This window comes from Ranitomeya variabilis, chromosome 4, assembly GCF_051348905.1.
Source record: "Ranitomeya variabilis isolate aRanVar5 chromosome 4, aRanVar5.hap1, whole genome shotgun sequence".
Taxonomy (NCBI): domain Eukaryota; kingdom Metazoa; phylum Chordata; class Amphibia; order Anura; family Dendrobatidae; genus Ranitomeya; species Ranitomeya variabilis.
In genome coordinates this window covers 373018594-373038120 of record NC_135235.1, presented here as the reverse complement: position 1 = coordinate 373038120, position 19527 = coordinate 373018594, and the positions used below count along the sequence as shown (strand labels likewise).

Sequence of the window (19527 nt, the reverse complement as noted above, 5' to 3'; positions counted from 1 at the left end):
TTGAAGTAACTTTGAGGGGTCTATATGACAGAAAATACGCTATATTGACAGGATTCTAAATACTGCACTCCTCTAAACCACACTCAAGAAGTTTATTAACATTTCAGGTGCTTCATAGGAATTTTTGCTACTTGGAAGGAAAAAAAATGAACATTTAATTTTTTTTCACCTAAAATTTAATTTAGTACAAAATTTCTTTATTTTCACAAGGGTAACAGGAAACAAATTGACCACAATTGTTTTTTGAGCATTTTCTCCTGAGCACGACAATACCCCATATGTGGAGAAATGTACTGATTGTGCGCACAGTTGAGCTCAGAAAGGAAGGAGCACCATTTGACTTTTTGAACTCAAAATTGGGTGGAATTGAGAGCGGATGCCATATCACGTTTGGAGAGATCCTGATGTGCCTAAACAGTGGAAATTCCCCCCAAGTGATCCCATTTTGGAAACTAGACCCATCAATGAATGTATCTAGATGTGTGATGAGCACCTTGAACCCCCAGGTGCTTCACAATAGTTTAGAACGTTGATCTGTGAAAATAAAAAAATCTATTTTTCCTACAAAAGTGTTAGTTTAGCCCTTTTTTGTTTTCACAAGGATAACAGTAGACAATGGATAAGTGGTCGAAAACTATTTTTGAGGCACAGTGCAAGGTCAGATAGGAAGGAGTGCCATATTGGAGTTCAGATTTATGTACAGATATGTGACAATGTAGAAGGAAATAGATGATATATATGATACTTAGCAAGGTAATCATAAAGCTAAGAGATTGAAAGCATACAGTGGGTGGACATTTTAGTCTACATCTGTAAAGTGCAAACACACATTAAGGTGCAACACACAGAGTGCAAAAAAGTGCAACAAAAAGATACATGCGTACCCTGGAATAATACTGAGTTTATACTACAAGGAGAAACTCACATGCAGGGTAAGTAAGGACATTAGTAAAAGATAACATGATGATGTGCCCAAGATAAAATAATGCATTGTATACTGTAGAAAAAAAACTCATAAAAGGTAAAAATAAGCATTGATTACCGTATTTTTCGCTTGATGAGACACACCTGATTATAAGACGCACCTAGAGGAGAATAAGAAAAAAAATATTTTTAGCCAAATAGTGTGCAAAAACCTTTAATAAAATACAAAAATATTATCTGTGGATGATGATCTCCTATGGGGGATCTGTGAATTACAGTACAGTGCCTGCAGTACCGTATATTGTGACTACCACCCCCCTCATCCTCAGGAATACATCCACTTACTGTATGCATGGATGTATTCTGAAAGATGAGGGAGGTGGTAGTCACATTTGCAATAAACACTTTGGACACTACATTACAGTGTATATTTAAGCTCAATATGGCTAGAACCCCCATCATCCTTCAGAATATACCCATTGATACAGTGTACTCCGAAGGATGATGGGGGTTGTTTGCTCACCTTTTCTAAAAGGCTCTGGACTTGTGAGTACCATAGTTGCAACATTAAATAGTGTGCAGGGACAGATATGTGATTGGTGGAGGCAGCTCAGCAACAGTTCCCTTCACCAATCACTATCCATCCCTGCAGTCTGTCTGCAGTGGAGCATTGCCTGGACCCTGCTGCCGGATGCAGCACATGAGAAGATTGAGAGCTCAGTAAGCCGAGAGCTCCATCTGCGCCATGGCCATTTTCCTACAGACATCAAGTAGAGGCAGATGGAGATGGAGATCTCGGCTTTTTATATCTGTGCCTGCGCCGAGTGAGAAGCAGGACGACAGACCACGGGAGAAGAATGGCGGCCGCCGAACCACCACCACCGCACACCGCAGGACCACCACCACACACCGCAGGACCGCCTCACCCCCACCGCAACACCCACAGCTACAGGCCCGCAGCATTGACCCCTCGGTAAGAACAGTGTTATAATCCAAAAAATAAGGTAAATATGATATTAATGTGAATGTGACAGAAAGGAGGAGAAGAAAGAAATTAAATCTGAGAGAAAAAAATGGAGGGGTATCGTGAAATTATTTTTGAGATAACTATCATCAATAGAAAAACAAACAATGGAAAATATACACACTGCTATGAAATATATATATATATATATATATATATATATATATATATATATATATATATACAGTACAGACCAAAAGTTTGGACACACCTTCTCATTTAAAGATTTTTCTGTATTTTCATGACTATGAAAATTGTACATTCACACTGAAGGCATCAAAACTATGAATTAACACATGTGGAATTATATACTTAACAAAAATGTGTGAAAAAACTGAAATTATGTCTTATATTCTAGGTTCTTCAAAGTAGCCACCTTTTGCTTTGATGACTGCTTTGCACACTCTTGGCATTCAAGAGGTAATCACCGGTAATGGTCTTCCAACAATCTTGAAGGAGTTCCCAGAGATGCTTAGCACTTGTTGGCCCTTTTGCCTTCACTCTGTGGTCCAGCTCACCCCAAACCATCTCGATTGTGTTCAGGTCTGGTGACTGTGAAGGCCAGGTCATCTGGCGTAGCACCCCATCACTCTCCTTCTTGGTCAAATAGCCCTTACACAGCCTGGAGGTGTGTTTGGGGTCATTGTCCTAATGAAAAATAAATGATGGTCCAACTAAATGCAAACCGGATGGAATAGCATGCTGCTGCAAGATGCTGTGGTAGCCATGCTGGTTCAGTATGCCTTCAATTTTGAATAAATCCCCAACAGTGTCACCAGCAAAGCACCCCCACACCATCACATCTCCTCCTCCATGCTTCACGGTGGGAACCAGTCATGTAGAGTCCATCCGTTCACCTTTTCTGCATTGCACATAGACACGGTGGTTGGAACCAAAGATCTCAAATTTGGACTCATCAGACCAAAGCACAGATTTCCACTGGTCTAATGTCCATTCCTTGTGTTCTTTTGCCCAAAAAGTCTCTTCTGCTTGTTGCCTGTCCTTAACAGTGGTTTCCCTAGCAGCTATTTTACCATAAAGGCCTGCTGCACAACAGTTAACAGTTGTTGTAGAGATGTGTCTGCTGCTACAACTGTGTGGCATTGACCTGATCTCTAATCTGAGCTGCTGTTAACCTGCGATTACTGAGGCTGGTGACTCGGATAAACTTATCCTCAGAAGCAGAGGTGACTCTTGGACTTTCTTTCCTGGGGCAGTCCTCATGTGAGCCAGTTTCTTTGTAGCGCTTGATGGTTTTTGCCACTGCACTTGAGGACACTTTCAAAGTTTTCCCAATTTTTCGGACTGACTGACCTTCATTTCTTAAAGTAATGATGGCCACTCGTTTTTCTTTACTTAGCTGCTTTTTTCTTGCCATAATACAAATTCTAACAGTCTATTCAGTAGGACTATCAGCTGTGTATCCACCAGACTTCTGCACAACACAACTGATGGTCCCAACTCTATTTATAAGGCAAGAAATCCCACTTATTAAACCTGACAGGGCACACCTGTGAAGTGAAAACTATTCCCGGTGACTACCTCTTGAAGCTCATCAAGAGAATGCCAAGAATGTGCAAAGCAGTCATCAAAGCAAAAGGTGGCTACTTTGAAGAACCTAGAATATAAGACATAATTTCAGTTGTTTCACACTTTTTTGGTAAGTAAATAATTCCACATGTGTAATTCATAGTTTTGATGCCTTCAGTGTGAATGTACAATTTTCATAGTCAAGAAAATACAGAAAAATCTTTAAATAAGAAGGTGTGTCCAAACTTTTGGTCTGTACTGTATATATATATATATATATATATATATATATATATAACATATAAATGGGAAGTAAATCAGCCATAATAGCCGCAACAGTGTACAATTGGTTGGAAATAAAAATGGGTCTAAACTGGATTGGTCTTTTTTTTTGTTTGTGTTTCTCTTTATGTCGTTTTAGGCTTTCATTGTTATAAAATTCACAGGACACACATAAAGTAACATGCCTGAGAGCATGGTATAATGACAATGACATGGCCCCTTAAAAGTAATAGTTAAGGATATAACAAGAAGTAACTCCCAATGGATCAATGACCTATTATTAACCCCTTAGTGACAGAGCCAATTTGGTACTTAATGACCAGGCCAATTTTTACAATTCTGACCACTGTCACTTTATGAGGTTATAACTCTGGAACGCTTCAACGGATCCTGCTGATTCTGAGATTGTTTTTTCGAGACATATTGTACTTCATGATAGTGGTAACATTTCTTCGATATTACTTGCGATTATTTATGAAAAAAATGGAAATATGGCAAAAAAATAAAAAATTTTGCAATTTTCAAAATTTGGATTTTTATGCCCTTAAATCAGAGAGATATGTCACAAAAAATAGTTAATAAATAACATTTCCCACATGTATACTTTACATCAGCACAATTTTGGAACCAAAATTTTTTTTTGTTAGGGAGTTATAAGGGTTAAAATTTGACCAGCAATTTCTCATTTTTACAACACCATTTTTTTTAGGGACCACATCACATTTGAAGTCATTTTGAGGGGTCAATATGATAGAAAATAACCAAGTGTGACACCATTCTAAAAACTGCACCCCTCAAGGTGCTCAAAACCACATTCAAGAAGTTTATTAACCCTTTACGTGCTTCACAGGAACTGAAACAATGTGGAAGGCAAAAATGAACATTTAACTTTTTTTTGCAAACATTTTGCTTCAGAACCATTTTTTTTTATTTTCACAAGTGTAAAAACAGAAATGTAACCATAAATGTTGTTGTGCAATTTCTCCTGAATACGCCGATACCCCATATGTGGGGGTAAACCACTGTTTGGGCGCACCGCAGAGCTTGGAAGAGAAGGAGCGCCGTTTGACTTTTTCAATGCAGAATTGGCTGGAATTGAGATCGGATGCCATGTCACGTTTAGAGAGCCCCTGATGTGCCTAAACAGTAGAAACCCCCCACAAGTGACCCCATTTTGGAAACTAGACCCCTTAAGGAACTTAACTAGATGTGTGGTGAGCACTTTGAGCCCCCAAGTGCTTCACAGAAGTTTATAAAGTAGAGCCCTGAAAATAAAAAATTGCATTTTTTCTACAAAAATGATCTTTTTGCCCCAAAATATTTATTTTCACAAGAATAGCAGGAGAAATTAGACCACAAAAGTTATTGTGCAATTTCTCCTGAGTATGTTGATACCCCATATGTGGGGGTAAACCACTGTTTGGACGCACTGCAGAGCTTGGAAGAGAAGGAGTGCCGTTTTACTTTTTCGATGTAGAATTGGCTGGAATTGAGATCGGACGCCATGTCGCGTTTGGAGAGCCCCTGATGTGCCTAAACAGTGGAATCCCCCCACAAATGACACCATTTTGGAAACTAGACCCCTTAAGGAACTTATCTAGATGTGTGGTGAGCACTTTAAACCCCCAGGTGCTTCACGGAAGGTTATAGCGTAGAGCCGTGAAAATAAAAAGTCGCATTTTTTTTTCAAAAATGATCTTTTTGCCCCCAAATTTTTATTTTGACAAGGGTAACAGGAGAAATTAGACCATAAAAGTTGTTGTGCAATTTCTCCTGAGTGTGGCGATACCCCATATGGGAAAATAGCGGAACCGCCAAAAAAAATGGCGGATCCGCTATTTGATGAAAATGGCCGTTTCAGACTGACGCCAAAAGACTGAAGTGTGAAAGAGGCCTAACCCTAATGCCAACCCGATCCATAATCCTAATCACAACCCTAAGGATAATCGCAACCCTAACCTCAAAACAACCATAACCCTAATCAGAACCCTAAATCCAACACACCCCTAATCCTAATCTCAACCCTAACCTCAAACCTAACCCTAATCCCAATACACCCCTAATCCCAACCCTACCTTTAACCCTAATCCCAAACCTAACTGTAATCCCAAACGTAACCCTAATGCCAACCCTAATCCAAACCCTAATCCCAACCCTAACTCTAACTTGAGCCGCAACCCTAGTCCTAACTTTAGCCCCAACTCTAACTATAGCCCTAACTTTAGCCCCAACCCTAACCCTAACCCTAAATTTAGCCCCAGCCCTAACCCTAAATTTAGCCCCAACCCTAACCCTAAATTTAGCTCCAACCCTAACCCTAAAGTTAGCCCCAACCCTAACCCTAACCCTAGCCCTAACCCTAACCCTAGCCCTAGCCCTAACCCTAACCCTAGCCCTAACCCTAACCCTAGCCCTAACCCTAACCCTAGCCCTAACCCTAACCCTAACCCTAATTTTAGCCCCAACTCTTCTCTCCTGCCGGCCGGCATTTTCTTTCTATAGGAAGAAGCCGGCCGGCAGGAGAAGACACAGGAGGACCCAGGGACACCGGTAAGTATGATAGGGTCCCCGAATCCCCCTATTTCTCTGTCCTCTGATGTGCGATCACATCAGAGGACAGAGAATTACACATCACTTTTTTTTTTTTTTTTGCGGTCTCCGGTAAACAGTTAATTACCGGCGATCGCAAAACAGGGGTCGGTAAAAACCGACCCCGATCACGTTCTTTGGGGTCTCGGCTACCCCCAGCAGCCGAGACCCCAAAGATCTCCCAGGTGCCGGCCGGCGGGCGCACTGCGCGTGCACCCGCCATTTTTAAGATGGCGGCGCCCATGGGGAACCACGAGGAGCACCGGGGGAGACAGGTGAGTATCGGGGGGCTATCGGGGGTGACCGGGGACCCCATTTCTCTGCCCTCCGATGTGCGATCACATCGGAGGACAGAGAAATTAAATGGGAAATCACGTTTGTTTTTTTTTGCGATCGCCGGTAAACGGTTAATTACCGGCGATCGCAACCTGGGGGTCGGTAAAAAACCCCCGAATCATGTTCTCTGGGGTCTTGACTACCCCCGGTAACCAAGACCCCAGAGAAAATCCGACTCTGGGGGGCGCTATTCACTTTTTCCACAGCGCCGTTAATTAACGGCGCTGTGGTTTAAGTACCCTTAGCAGCCGCCGTTAAAAGGCGTATCGGCGGTCGTTAAGGGGTTAAAAAATGTTTCTGTTGGGGTAACCATGTAGTTGTCATTATAACATCCTCCTCCCAGTCAGGTTACTTTATATGTGTCCTGTGTGTTTTTTTTCTCTTCATGTCATTCTAGCCTTTCAAAAAAAGAGGTAAACGAAACGATAACAAGAAAAGAAACAAGTCATAGCAATGGAAGAAAGCAAATTTACAGATGTGGACTAAATTGTCCACCCACTGTATACTTTCAATATTGTAGCTTCTCTTGTTATGTGTCACATATCATCTTTTTTTTCTTTTGTCCCATATCTGCACATACCAGTGATACTCAGTCTATTTTTTTCATTTATCTTTCATTCATAAACTGGCTTCTGCCATCTGTGACATACTGTTTCTCTTCAATGACATTCTCCATTGATGACCATCCTGCCCATTTACTTTTGGGACAGAGTAGAATTACATTGCTAACGGGGGCGTGGCCTGGGACCCAACGAAGCCGGATGTGCTCTCCTAGAGCTCCCGCTCCCAGCCTTATCAAATTGCCACTACAAGAGGATTTATTTGCTTATTAAACAAAAGACTGATTTCTGGAGGTGCTCTAGATGCCGGATAACTATTGCAGTACCCCCGGGAGTTTCCTGCACACCCTGGAGGAGGGGACGCCAAGACGCGGACACACACAGGGGCCTGCGGTTCACAGCCCACACCTCGGAACACCGGAGGTGTGATTCCCCCCTTCCCCCCCTACCTAATCGCTGCTGGAAGCTAAGCCGTAGCGACCCGGGAGCATAGCGAAGAGGACTGGAGCACCTTGGGATAACCGGTGCTGCAGCACAGGATACCTGCTAGCGGGTGTCTGGATGGTGGGAGCCTGAAGTCCGGTGGACATCGGTCGGGACAGGTGAGAGCTTCCCCGGTCCCCAGCGGGCAGAACAACATGAAGCGGTGAGAGACCGACGGGTTAGGCTCCGACCACCTCGGCGTCCATCTTGGCGCTTCACATAGCTGACAGAGGCCGCCTGGGTGAAGAGCCCCGCCCTCCCCTTCTCTCCTTCACATACAGAGCTAAGCTCGGGCCTCTGAGGCGGCGAGGGGTGCCGGGACTGCTCTAAAATATCGGCTTCCAACCTCCTGTTTAGCTCCCACTGTCTCTGACAGCATAGAGACATTTTCCTTAAAATAGACACTGCCCCCCCCAAAGGATTTAAGGCATCAGAGGGGATATTTGTTTGACACAGCTTAAAAAGCTGCGGCCTATATTTTAACTCCTTGATAACCTTTCAGATGACAGACTGCTACTTCAGATTCATGTTAAAGACACACACCATACATATGCTCGCATAAATCATATTCCTGGGAGCGAGTGGTGATACAAGGAGCTTACATCTTACATCTCATGAATCTATAATGGTAAAGACAGGCAAGGAACGTTCTAAGAACTTATCCTCAGCCCTCTATCAGGGCAAACAAGGGGAAATGGAGAAATTTCTCAAACAATTTTCTGCCCCGAGACAGGCAGCCTCCTCCTGAGGCGCGTAGCCGGTGGCCGGAACACCGAGGGAGTAATTGACTCTACGCATTACTTCAGAGACCGGCAGGACAGTCAATTCCAAATTGGCTGCCCGACCTTAATACCTAAGACGACACCATGGCAAATTGTGGGGGTCGGGGCATCTCTAGGGTCCCTATAAACAAGCCTCAGGCCATCCCAGTCAAACGGGTTTGTCCTATCCATACCATCTGGGGGACAGAGAGGAAGACATAACATCTAGAAGATCTACAAAGGTTGTGAGGACTATCCCGTGGTGCTCAGCAGGGAAGTACTACAACACACAGGCGCTAGTAGGAAGGCTACTGATTTCCATCTGGCTAAGAGAACTCTGGATTTGCCTTTGGACCGGCTGGACTCTGTGAACGGTACTCTGGACTGTGGACGCTGAAGTCTTCAGTTAAAGGTAAAGAGACTGCAACCTTTGTGTCCTCGTTATTCATTGCGTCTTACACCGTCCACCATCACCACCTACACATCTGGGAAGCTCTGGGGACATACTTCACCTGTGGGAAGGTACACCATCTAGCTGCCATTCCATCACCCCAGCGGACCCCTAAGCAGCGTCGGTCACCCTGACCGCACACCAGAGGTGGTGTCACGAACACCAGACAAACTACTCCTTTAATTGGACGCCCCTCAAAAGGGCCACGGACCGGGTCAGGCCACCGTGACATCCCCCGAACCGAAGGACCCAGTACCGAGTACCCCATTGCCCTTAACGTGGGGGCGATCCACAAGCAGGTGGTTATCAGGAGCCCAGCTGACCTTCCCAAAGTTTGGGAAACATTCAACCTGACTGAAATGGAGATCCCTTCCTGGCTTCCCTTGGACATGGACTTACGATCCCCTCACCCGCTGAGAGCTATTTCCGGAGATCCGGGAGAAGTGGACTCCAGTAAAGAGACTTGCATCATCCAGACAAGGGAAAATTGGAGCCAAGAAGAAGCCCCCTCCTTGAATGCCAACACTCACACAATCTGAACTCTAGGATGAGGGACTCGTGTCGACCTCGACCATTTTCCTTGCTGCTTAGATAGTAATATCTACATAATAGTTGTAAATGTTTTGAAATTATATGTTTTCACTTGACAGATTACCACTCGCGCGCTGGTGTGTGTCCACCCTATCTGCTATGGGAGAAACTCCCTGCCCTCGCTTCTGCGGCAGATGGGTGTTTTTTTCTGTTGTATATAAATATTCACCCCCTTTTTCTGTTGTTCCTGTTGTTTTTCTGGTTAATCTGGATATTTGTTTTGATCAGTCCTTACACACAGACATTTTTCTACTTCGATCTTAACAGCCATGACTAATACCAGCCCACCTGCCACCATAGTGGTGGCCTCATATAATGTTAAATGCATACGTTCCCCAAATAAAAGAAGTCAAATATTGAGACTCCTACACTCTAAGAAGTCTAGCATTGTTTTCTTACAGGAGACTCATTTCAAAAAAGGAAGGGTCCCAGATATTTCTCGGACTCTTTTCCTGTATTGGTATAATAGCACAGGTACCTCGGCCTCTAGAGGAGTGAGTATAATTTTTAAAAAATGTTCCCTTTGAACTAGTAGATTCTATGACAGATTCTGATGGGAGATTTATTATGATAAAAGGCCTTTTGGCCAATACTAAAATAACTCTCTGTAATTTATATGCTCCTAATACAAATCAGGTCGGTTGGCTATGCAAAACTTTAAACATTCTGAAGCTATTTGCAGAAGGCATTGTAGTAGTGGGAGGAGATTTCAATCTCACTCTCAACCCGTTTCTGGATACTTCCTCTGGAAAATCTTCTATCTCCCAAAAAGCCCTTAGAAGGCTCCATCTTTCACTGCAATCATTAAACCTACTAGATCCTTGGAGAATTTTGTATCCCTCCACCAGAGACTATACCTTTTATTCATCCCCACACAATTCCTACCACATAATCGACTATCTCTTAACGCAAATGCCATGCCTCCGGCTCATAAAATCGGCAACAATAGATGTCATGTCATTATCGGACCATGCTCCTATTTTCCTGGAAATGAGTATCTCGTCTTTACCTAAGTCTGCGAAGTCCTGGACTTTAAATGAGACTCTGTTGGATTCTAGCTCTCATGTATCTAAACTAGCAGATGCTCTCGAGAACTTTTTCCGGGAAAATTTACACTCCGGCCCATCACCTCCCATGATTTGGGAAACTCACAAAGCTGTTATTAGAGGGGAGCTCATAGCATTAGGGTCTTTTGTTAAAAAAGAAAGAACTAAGCAAACGCTATCTATTATACATCAAATTAATGCTTTTGAGAAGATACATAAAAAATCCCGCAGCAATAATATTCAAACGGAACTGACAAAACTCCGCCAAACTTAAAAAAATCTTTTGAATATACAATCAGCCAAAATTTACATGAGAAGCAAACAAAAGTTTTACCTACATGGTAATAGAGGTAGTAAACTCATGACTTCCCTACTCAAGAAACGTAACGAAAAGAGATTTATAAACCATATTATCTCTGCCAATAAATCCTCTAAACGTGAAATGACGGAAATTGCTGAGTTCAGATTCTTCTATGAGGGCCTATATAATTTACCCACACCTTCAAATATTAGTGATCCCCCAGAAGCTTTAAGAAAAATAAATGAATTTTTGACATCACTAAAACTCCCCAAGTTGCCCTTGTTAGATTACCAGATACTGATAGAGCCTATTTCCCCTAAAGAAATATTAGATACACTGACAACAATACCCAACGGGAAAGCTCCAGGGCCAGATGGTCTGCCCATTATCTACTATAAAAAATGTATCAAACATTTGCTGCCCCACTTGACATGTCTATTTAATTCATATCTTGAAGGCCTACCCTTACCCAAACAATCTCTAGAGGCCTTTATATCAGTTATCCCGAAAGAAGGTAAAGATCCTAACTCCTGCGCCAGCTACAGACCAATATCCTACTCAATGTGGACACAAAATTATGGGCCAAAGTTCTAGCAAACAGATTAAGCTCCATTCTACCTAAACTCATTAATGCTGATCAGGCCGGTTTCGTAAAGGGCAGGGAGGGTAAGGACAATTCAGCTAAAATAATTCAATCTATTATGTTCCCCTAGAACAAGGGGATACCTTTGACCCTCCTATCTACTGATACTGAAAAAGCTTTTGATAGAGTGAGTTGGAGATACATTGAACAGACAATGATCAAGTTTGGCTTCCCGCCGCAGTTTATTCAGGCAGTCTTTTCCCTTTATTCTCAACCTACGGTTACAGTGAGGATAAACGGCACCCTGTCGAACAGCTTTGATATAAATAATGGCACTAGGCAGGGGTGCCCATTGTCCCCTTCCTTGTTTATCCTAGTTATTGAAAAGTAAATATAGAAAGTTAGACAGGACCCATTCATAGCAGGATTGAAATTGGGCCCTATAGAATTAAAAACATTAGCATTTGCTGACGATCTACTTTTTGTTATCACCAATCCCTCTTACGCGTTCCCGGCCATACTTGACATATTCCAACAATTCGGACAACTATCAAACTATAAAATTAATACCTCAAAATCTGAAGCTCTAAACATCTCTCTACCGTAACCACAACTAAATACCTTACGTACCCAAACCCCATTTTCCTGGTCCACAAATTCCATAAAATACTTAGGGATAACGATAACTAGAGACCCTAATAATCTATTTCAAGCTAATTATAGTACGCTTCTTAAAAAAATCGAAAACTTGTTGAAAATATACAATTTACTAACACTTTCATGGAGGGGACGTATAAACGTTTTTAAAGCATATGTGATGCCAGTAATATTATATACTCTTAATATGATCCTGGTCCATGTCCCACAAACCTTTTTTAGGAATCTAAAATCAATGATTTCAAGATTCAATTGGAATAAGAAGCCAGCTAGATTACCCTATAGTTTCCTTTCCCACTCAAGTTCATCAGGCGGATTGGGAGTCCCGGACCTACATCTATATTTCAAAGCAGTTCACCTGTGTAGATGGCTAAAAATTGTAGACAGTTGCGAGAGAGATGACCAAAATAGCATTGATTTAGCTTTACTGGGCCCTGAGGGAATACCTTGCCTATGGTCTTTAGCGAGGCCCCCTGCTCATCTTCGATTGGACGAGGTGACCTTAACTACTTTTTGAGTTAAACGCTTTGTAAATAACGACCTCCCCTCAGATTCCTTCCCTTCTCTGTTAGCCCCTATTTTCACCATCCCTTTCCTGCTTAACCCTGGTTTCCGAGACCCATATGGTCTTTGGTCTTCACTACCTAAAGAATCTTTAAATAGTTTTTATAACAACAAAATCCTTCTTGATGGAATCTGGCCTACAGCTTCACTAAATGACCCCCAAAATTTCCTCCATGCTCAGCATGTTAAAAGAACACTTAAACAATTTAGGCAGGAGTTCCCAACTAAATCTAACTGTTCCTGGCTTGATATTATGTCTAAATCCCCTCACCCGAAAATGAAAAATATCTCTCGCCTATACTCGCACCTGAAGACTCCATTGTGGAAACCTAAACCTTCTTTTATTCATTCTTGGGAAATGGAAGTTAATGTTAATTTTACAGATGATCAAATAGCAAAAATTCTGATATATGCACGTGGCTTCTCCAGATGCATTTTACTCCAAGAAAATTCTTACAAAATATTAACGAGATGGCACCTCACCCCAGCCAAACTACACCAACTAGGACTCTCAAATTCCATTATTTGCTGGTGCTGCCATAATTCTTTGGGTCACCACATGCATATATTTTGGGACTGTCCCAAATTAAAAAAATGTTGGACTGATATCAACAACACTCTTCAAAAACTGCGAATATCTAAAGCTAATCTTCAAGCTTCTGAAGTTTTACTCTCTTGCCCATCCAAAAATTTTAGGCCCAAAAAACATGGCTTTCTCCCTCTAATAATTTGTGCTGCAAAACATTTAATCACTCTACACTGGAGGGATGAATCTCCTCCAACCTGGGAGGAGTGGTCCGCCAAGGTTAACCAAATTTCCCGGCTTGAGGAGCTTTCAAGCTGGGAGATGAACAGTCATGATCTATATGTTAAGAGATGGTCACCTTGGAAAGATTCCCAAAGTTCCTCCTCAAATGTTTAACATATTTTATACTGGTTTGTTGACTTTGTAGTTAATCGTCATAATTCCTGTTTCGACTTCTTAATGCTAATTATATGAACTGTTGCCTCTGATAATTCTGTGACATTTATGTATCCATATTGTTATTCTTGTCCCCTATTTTCTACCCTTTATTCCATCCCCCCCCATTCCTGCCTTCCCCCCTCCCCCTCTCTATTTCTCCCTCCCCTGCTCTACTCGTTACAAAAAGTTCAAAAAGTTTTCATAACCAACTGTCATGCTTCTTTATTTCTGTATTCTTGCCTTTGGTTATTAATAAATAAAGAATTTAAAAAAAAAAGAATTACGTTGCTAACCACGTCCTGTATGGGTTTTTTTTCATTAACCACACATATACTGTATATTCTCTTTATATATCCTCTTTTTTTCTTCAGTTTATTTTTATTGTCTTTTTGCACACATCAGTGCACATATTTATTCTGATTTTGTTGTATTACTCAATTTCACATTTATATTTTGGTTTTTTTGTCATCTCTTTAAGGCTGGAGTCACACTGGCATATAGCATCGGATGCGATTTGATAATGATACTCAGCTCCAGCTTTGCTGCGAGCGTGATCTGAATGTCAGTGCTCTGTTCTCCGATACTCTCTCATGAAAGTATTACAGCACAGGTGTGGAGAAAATGGAGAAAGTAACTTCTCCATCTTCTCCATGGCATGTCTCGGAGTATATCGGACTGCTCTGGGATAACATTCGAGTGCAGTGTGATGTCTTTCACCCACCCATAGACTTATGTGGGTGCGAGTGAGCCAAGTCTCACTGTCAATCGCAGCATGCTGAGATTGGGGCAGCACGGTGACTCGGTGGTTACCACTGCAGCCTTGCAGTGCTGGAGTCCTAGGTTCAAATCCCACCAAGGGCAATATCTGCAAGGAGTTTGTATGTTCTCCCTGTGTTTGCGTGGGTTTCCTCCTTGTACTCCAGTTTCCTCCCACATTCCAAAGATAGGGAATTTAGATTGTGAGCCCCATTGGGGACAGCGATGATAATGTGTGCAAAAACTGTAAAGCGCTGTGGAATATGATGGCGCTATATAAATAAAGAGATTATTATTATTGTTTTCTGCTGCCGAATCGCTGACCTGCACTGCCCATATTGTAACATTGGGCCGAGTACTATTGTAGGATACTGGGCCAGGGATGTAGTCATGACCAAACTCTCTGAAACATCAGTGCCCTGGCCTCTTCTCACAGAAATACATTCTCCATTCATCAACATACCTGCACCTTCAGGTCCAGCTCCTTCAGGCTCCCTTTCCTTTTGTGGGAGATCCTCTCCAGATGAGTCTGGAGAAACTGAGACATAGTCTAAGTAAACTTTAACAATAACATCTTTACTGATTCCGTTACACAGCACATCCAAATTCCTGACAATGGGTTTCACAAAATAACATTTCTTTTTTTCCCTGCACTTCTCTCGTGGTCACAAAGTGCGGGCCCGGGTCGGACGATCCCTGACGGTCCCTCAGCATTTTCTCTATGCAGCTCTGCTACAGGAATGTTTCCCTCGGTCTGTTTCACCCCGGACACGAGATCATTAATCACCAGCATATAATGCCACTGAAAGAGAGTACCGCCCTCCTGGAAAGAGAGTACCGCCCTCCTGTTCTTCCTTCTGTCTTTGTACCACGTCTTTACTGTTCGCACTCCCTGCTTCCATGGGGACCCTTAACCACTTCGCAACGATTCTAAGGGTTTTTGGCCAGACCATGAGTTGCCACATTCTGAGTTTTCAACTGTTCTAACCTACTGATTGTCCGCACAGTAGCTGGGGGTGGCTGTGGTACTCTTCTTTTTAAGTTGCATGACTGCTGTCCAGTCTTGGGCTTATAGCCCGTGTGGACGGTTCAGGTTCAGGCATCCACAGCCCTCTGATTCTCTAAAGGAAAAGTTCCTGGCTTATCAAATTGCAACCCCCCTATAGTTAACTATTTACTGTCATAGGCACTAGGTGAGAGCTCTGTATAATATAATGCCCCCCATCTAGTGGCCAAACATGAACACTACACTTCCCTATCATGGGTACAAACATAATACATTACAGTGTACAAGAACATATCAGAATATATATACATTTTACAGGGAATGGTAATACAAGTATTAGTGTATCAGTACCATGATAAATAGGTGGTAGTACATGTACCCATGTAGCAATACCATAATATAATAACATTACATCATCATAGAACAAACAGTGTTGAGACCTGTTAAGGAGGAAAAGCAGAAAGGGAACATAATCCTTCATCTCCTTACATTCCCCTTTCCTTTGAATTTGGTCATCCCTGACCAAACATCCATAAAACTATAAATGTATTTACACATAATACTCCATGCAGGGAGACAACACCGGAAGAACAAATAAATGAGCCCAATGTGGGCTGAGTTCAAATAACGATGCACCATAGTCTGTGCTCCAAATACGCAAGCCTGGCTCACAGTCCTCCAGGTTATGTCCTTAATATCCAGTAAACATATACACAATATGCGGCCCGTGTCCATGAGCCTACAGTCCTTGAAGCCGAGCTTTCCCTTCCTTTAAAGGAAGCACAATGAGTAGAGCTCCCCCTTCGTTTAAGGAGAGCACGGTCCACAAAACATAGGACCAACACAAATTAATGTCTCTTTCAAGTTCCTGCTTTTTCCAGCAGAATGGGCACAACAGGTGCAACAAAAAGAATAAACAAAAAAAACAGTTCGCTTCATGCCGTCCGGCCTCATTACATCCACCTCTTGGGGTGTTTCAAGGCTTCTTTGGCGACAGAGACATGGAACAGTTCTGTTCACTTTAAGTCAGAGGTGCAAGAGGCACAACATTTTTTTTTTAGCAGCCAAATTTCAGTGAATTAATGGCTCACATCCCGGACCATTGCATTTGTGGCTGAATCCCATGCCTGGTTTTGGTCTGAGGACAACTCTGCAGTCGCAGTAGTCGTGGTCTGCCACGGAAGGGTGGTAGCCCCAGTAGCAGGTGCTGCCAATGCCTGCTCTGGGCTCCGAAAAAGTTCCAGGTTGTCCTCAGTGCAGAGGGTGACCGACACCGCGTAATACCCTTGAGGACAGTCCTCCTTAAAGAATGACACCAGGTCTCCCTCCTGTAACGGTTTGCCAAACTTAACTGATGCGGCATTCACGTATATCTTGGCATCAGTCCCTTCTTCTTGAATGAAGCCGTTCCCCCGTTCTATGTCAGTATACACCAACAGGCCACGAGTACGTCGGCCAGAGCGGCCCCTCTGGGTTGACGCATCTCTGCCCACACCTCCTGTTCCTCCTGCTTCTTTCGTTTAATGACATTTTCCACCCAGGTGGCGTGCCTTGGAGACAGAAAGGGGCCCTCCACTAGTGAATGGAAATGGGAGGCTCAGAGGCAGCGGAGATGGGTTGGGCCTCTGCGGAACCGGGAGGTGGTGCCGATCTCCCTTCAGGGACATGCGGTCGGACTACTGCCTCTGCAACAGGGGCCCGTAGATGAGACCATCCCTCCTGGGTCAGGGACTGAGAAGCACTCACCCACTCAGGAGCTGGACTGTTGACCGCACCCGCCCCAGGACCACTGGATCCTTCCGTGGGTGCGCCTGTGTAGTCAGCCAGTAGATAAAGACCCGGTCTGTCCTCAGTCTCCGACCACGGTTTCTCCAGGGTAGACACCAGTTCCAATCCCCGCTGAGTCAACAACCTGGGTTCTGGATGACCGGATACCTCCTTCTGAAGTCACGACGCTGGCTGCATAAGGTGTTCCGGCCTCTGGGACGAGGATGGCTCCGCCAGCCGCTGACTCTGCGCCTGAGACAACTCCAAGAGTGGGTAAGTAGAGTCCTCCGCAACTTCTTCCTATGATTTGCCTGGTCGAATTCTGGCATCTTTCTGTCGTTACCTCCACTCCAGGCAGCCTATGCCTCGGCAGCTATGGGTGCAGGAGTGCTCCATTGCTGCTGGTCCAAGATTACTTGATGGCGCCTCACAGCTGCACCTGGGTTTTCTTCCTAGGCCCCACCCATTTCCAGGTGGGAATGCCTTTGACAACTCCATCCATTTACTTGAATTCTGTAGGGGAGGGCAAGGCTTTCTTTTCTTCATTGGCACCCACCAGGGGTTGACCAGAGGGTATTGACAGATGAACTTTGGTGCCAATACTGTACTGAAATGCCCATGAAAGTCCAAGTTGTTGTCTTCCTCTGTGGCACCATTCTCCACCATCTTCATGGCCGCCATCTTGGTCACATCCACATGGTCAGTTTGATAGTACAAGTCAAGTCCAGTTTTTTAGTCACTTCAAGCCTTTCAAAAGCATCCTCAAAATCATTATCACTGCTTTCTCTAATCACAGCAGGTACATTCAAGTTACTTGTAATTTCCAGCACATCCGTTCCTCCTGGATTCAAAGTTTGTCACGACTACATTGTCTGCCACTTGCAGAACATCACTGCTTCTCTGTTTCGCAGTCTTAATCACATTGGCATCACTTGCTACCTTCAACACATCATTCACTTTTTCTTTGCGGGTTCTCCGCATGGCGTGGTAGCTGCATCCTGCCGCACTATGCCAAGTGTAGGATACTTGGCCAGGGGTGTAGTTATGGCCAAACACTCTGAAACATCAGTGCCCTGGCCTCTCCTCACAGAAATACATTCTCCATTCATCAACATACCTGCACCTTCAGGTCCAGCTCCTTCAGGCTCCCTTTCCTTTTTTGGGAGATCCTCTCCAGATAAGTCAGGAAAAACTGAGACATAGTCTAAGTAAACTTCAACAATAACATCTTTACTGATTCCGTTACACAGCACATCCAAAGACTTCACGTTCTTGACAACGGGTTTCACAAAATAACATTTCTTTTCTTTCCCTGCACTTCTCTCGTGGTCACAAAGTGCGGGCCCGGGTCGGACGATCCCTGACGGTCCCTCAGCATTTTCTCTATGCAGCTCTAACTACGGGAATGTTTCCCTCAGTCTTTTTCGCCCCAGACATGAAATCATTAATCACCAGCGTATAATGCCACTGAAAGAGAGTATTGCCCTTCTGTTCTGCCTGCTGTCTTTGCACCACGTCTTTACTGTTTGCACTCACTGCTTCCATGGGGACCCTTAACCGCTTCACCATGGTTCTAAGGGTTTCTGCCCAGACCATGAGTTGCCACATTCTGAGTCTTCAACTGTTCTAACCCACTGATTGTCCTCACAGTAGCTGGGGATGGCTGACGTACTCTTCTCTTTACGTTGCGGGAATGCTGACTCGTCCTGGGCCTATAGCCCGTGTGGACGGTTCTGGCATCCCTAGCCCTCTGACTCTCTAAAGAAAAAGTTCCTAGCTTACCAAACAGCAGCCCCCCTAGAGTTAACTATTTACTGTACTAGGCACTAGCTGAGAGCTCTGTATAATATAATGGCCCCACCTAGTGGCCAAACATGAACACTACACTTCCCTATCATGGGTACAAACATAATACACTACAATGTAAAAGAACATATCAGCAGAATATATATACATTTTACAGGGAATGGTAATATACGTATTAGTGTAGCAGTACCATGATAAATTGGCGATAGTGCATGTACCCATGTAGCAGTACCATAATTTAATAGCATATATACATCATCATAGAACAAACAGTATCGAGACCTGTTAAGGAGGAAAAGCAGAAAGGGAACATAATCCTTCATTGCCTTGCACTATTATCTGATAAATATTGAATCATTGGATAGCACGATGCCTAACTGTAACATATTTCTTAAATGATGTTTTCCTTTGCTGATTGCCCTGCCCCCTTTTGTTTGGGAAAGAGCGCTCAATAGGGATATGCTATTACCCAGACCCTGCATAGATGTTTACTTTCTTCTCTGGTCTCCTGGTTTACCATTCATGTGACCACTTCTGGTCACAAGT

At 43.4% G+C, this 19527-nt stretch overlaps 1 protein-coding gene across 2 annotated transcripts in view; it reads right to left on the bottom strand.

The window, feature by feature from the left end:
- The window catches only part of C4H10orf71 (chromosome 4 C10orf71 homolog), a 375364-nt gene that overhangs the window by 106615 nt on the left and 249222 nt on the right, over positions 1–19527 (bottom strand). For both annotated transcript variants that reach the window (XM_077250749.1, XM_077250750.1), the window contains exon 5: positions 1043–1085. The gene's annotated coding sequence lies outside the window, so the exon portion shown is untranslated. The remainder of the gene's footprint in view (positions 1–1042; positions 1086–19527) is intronic.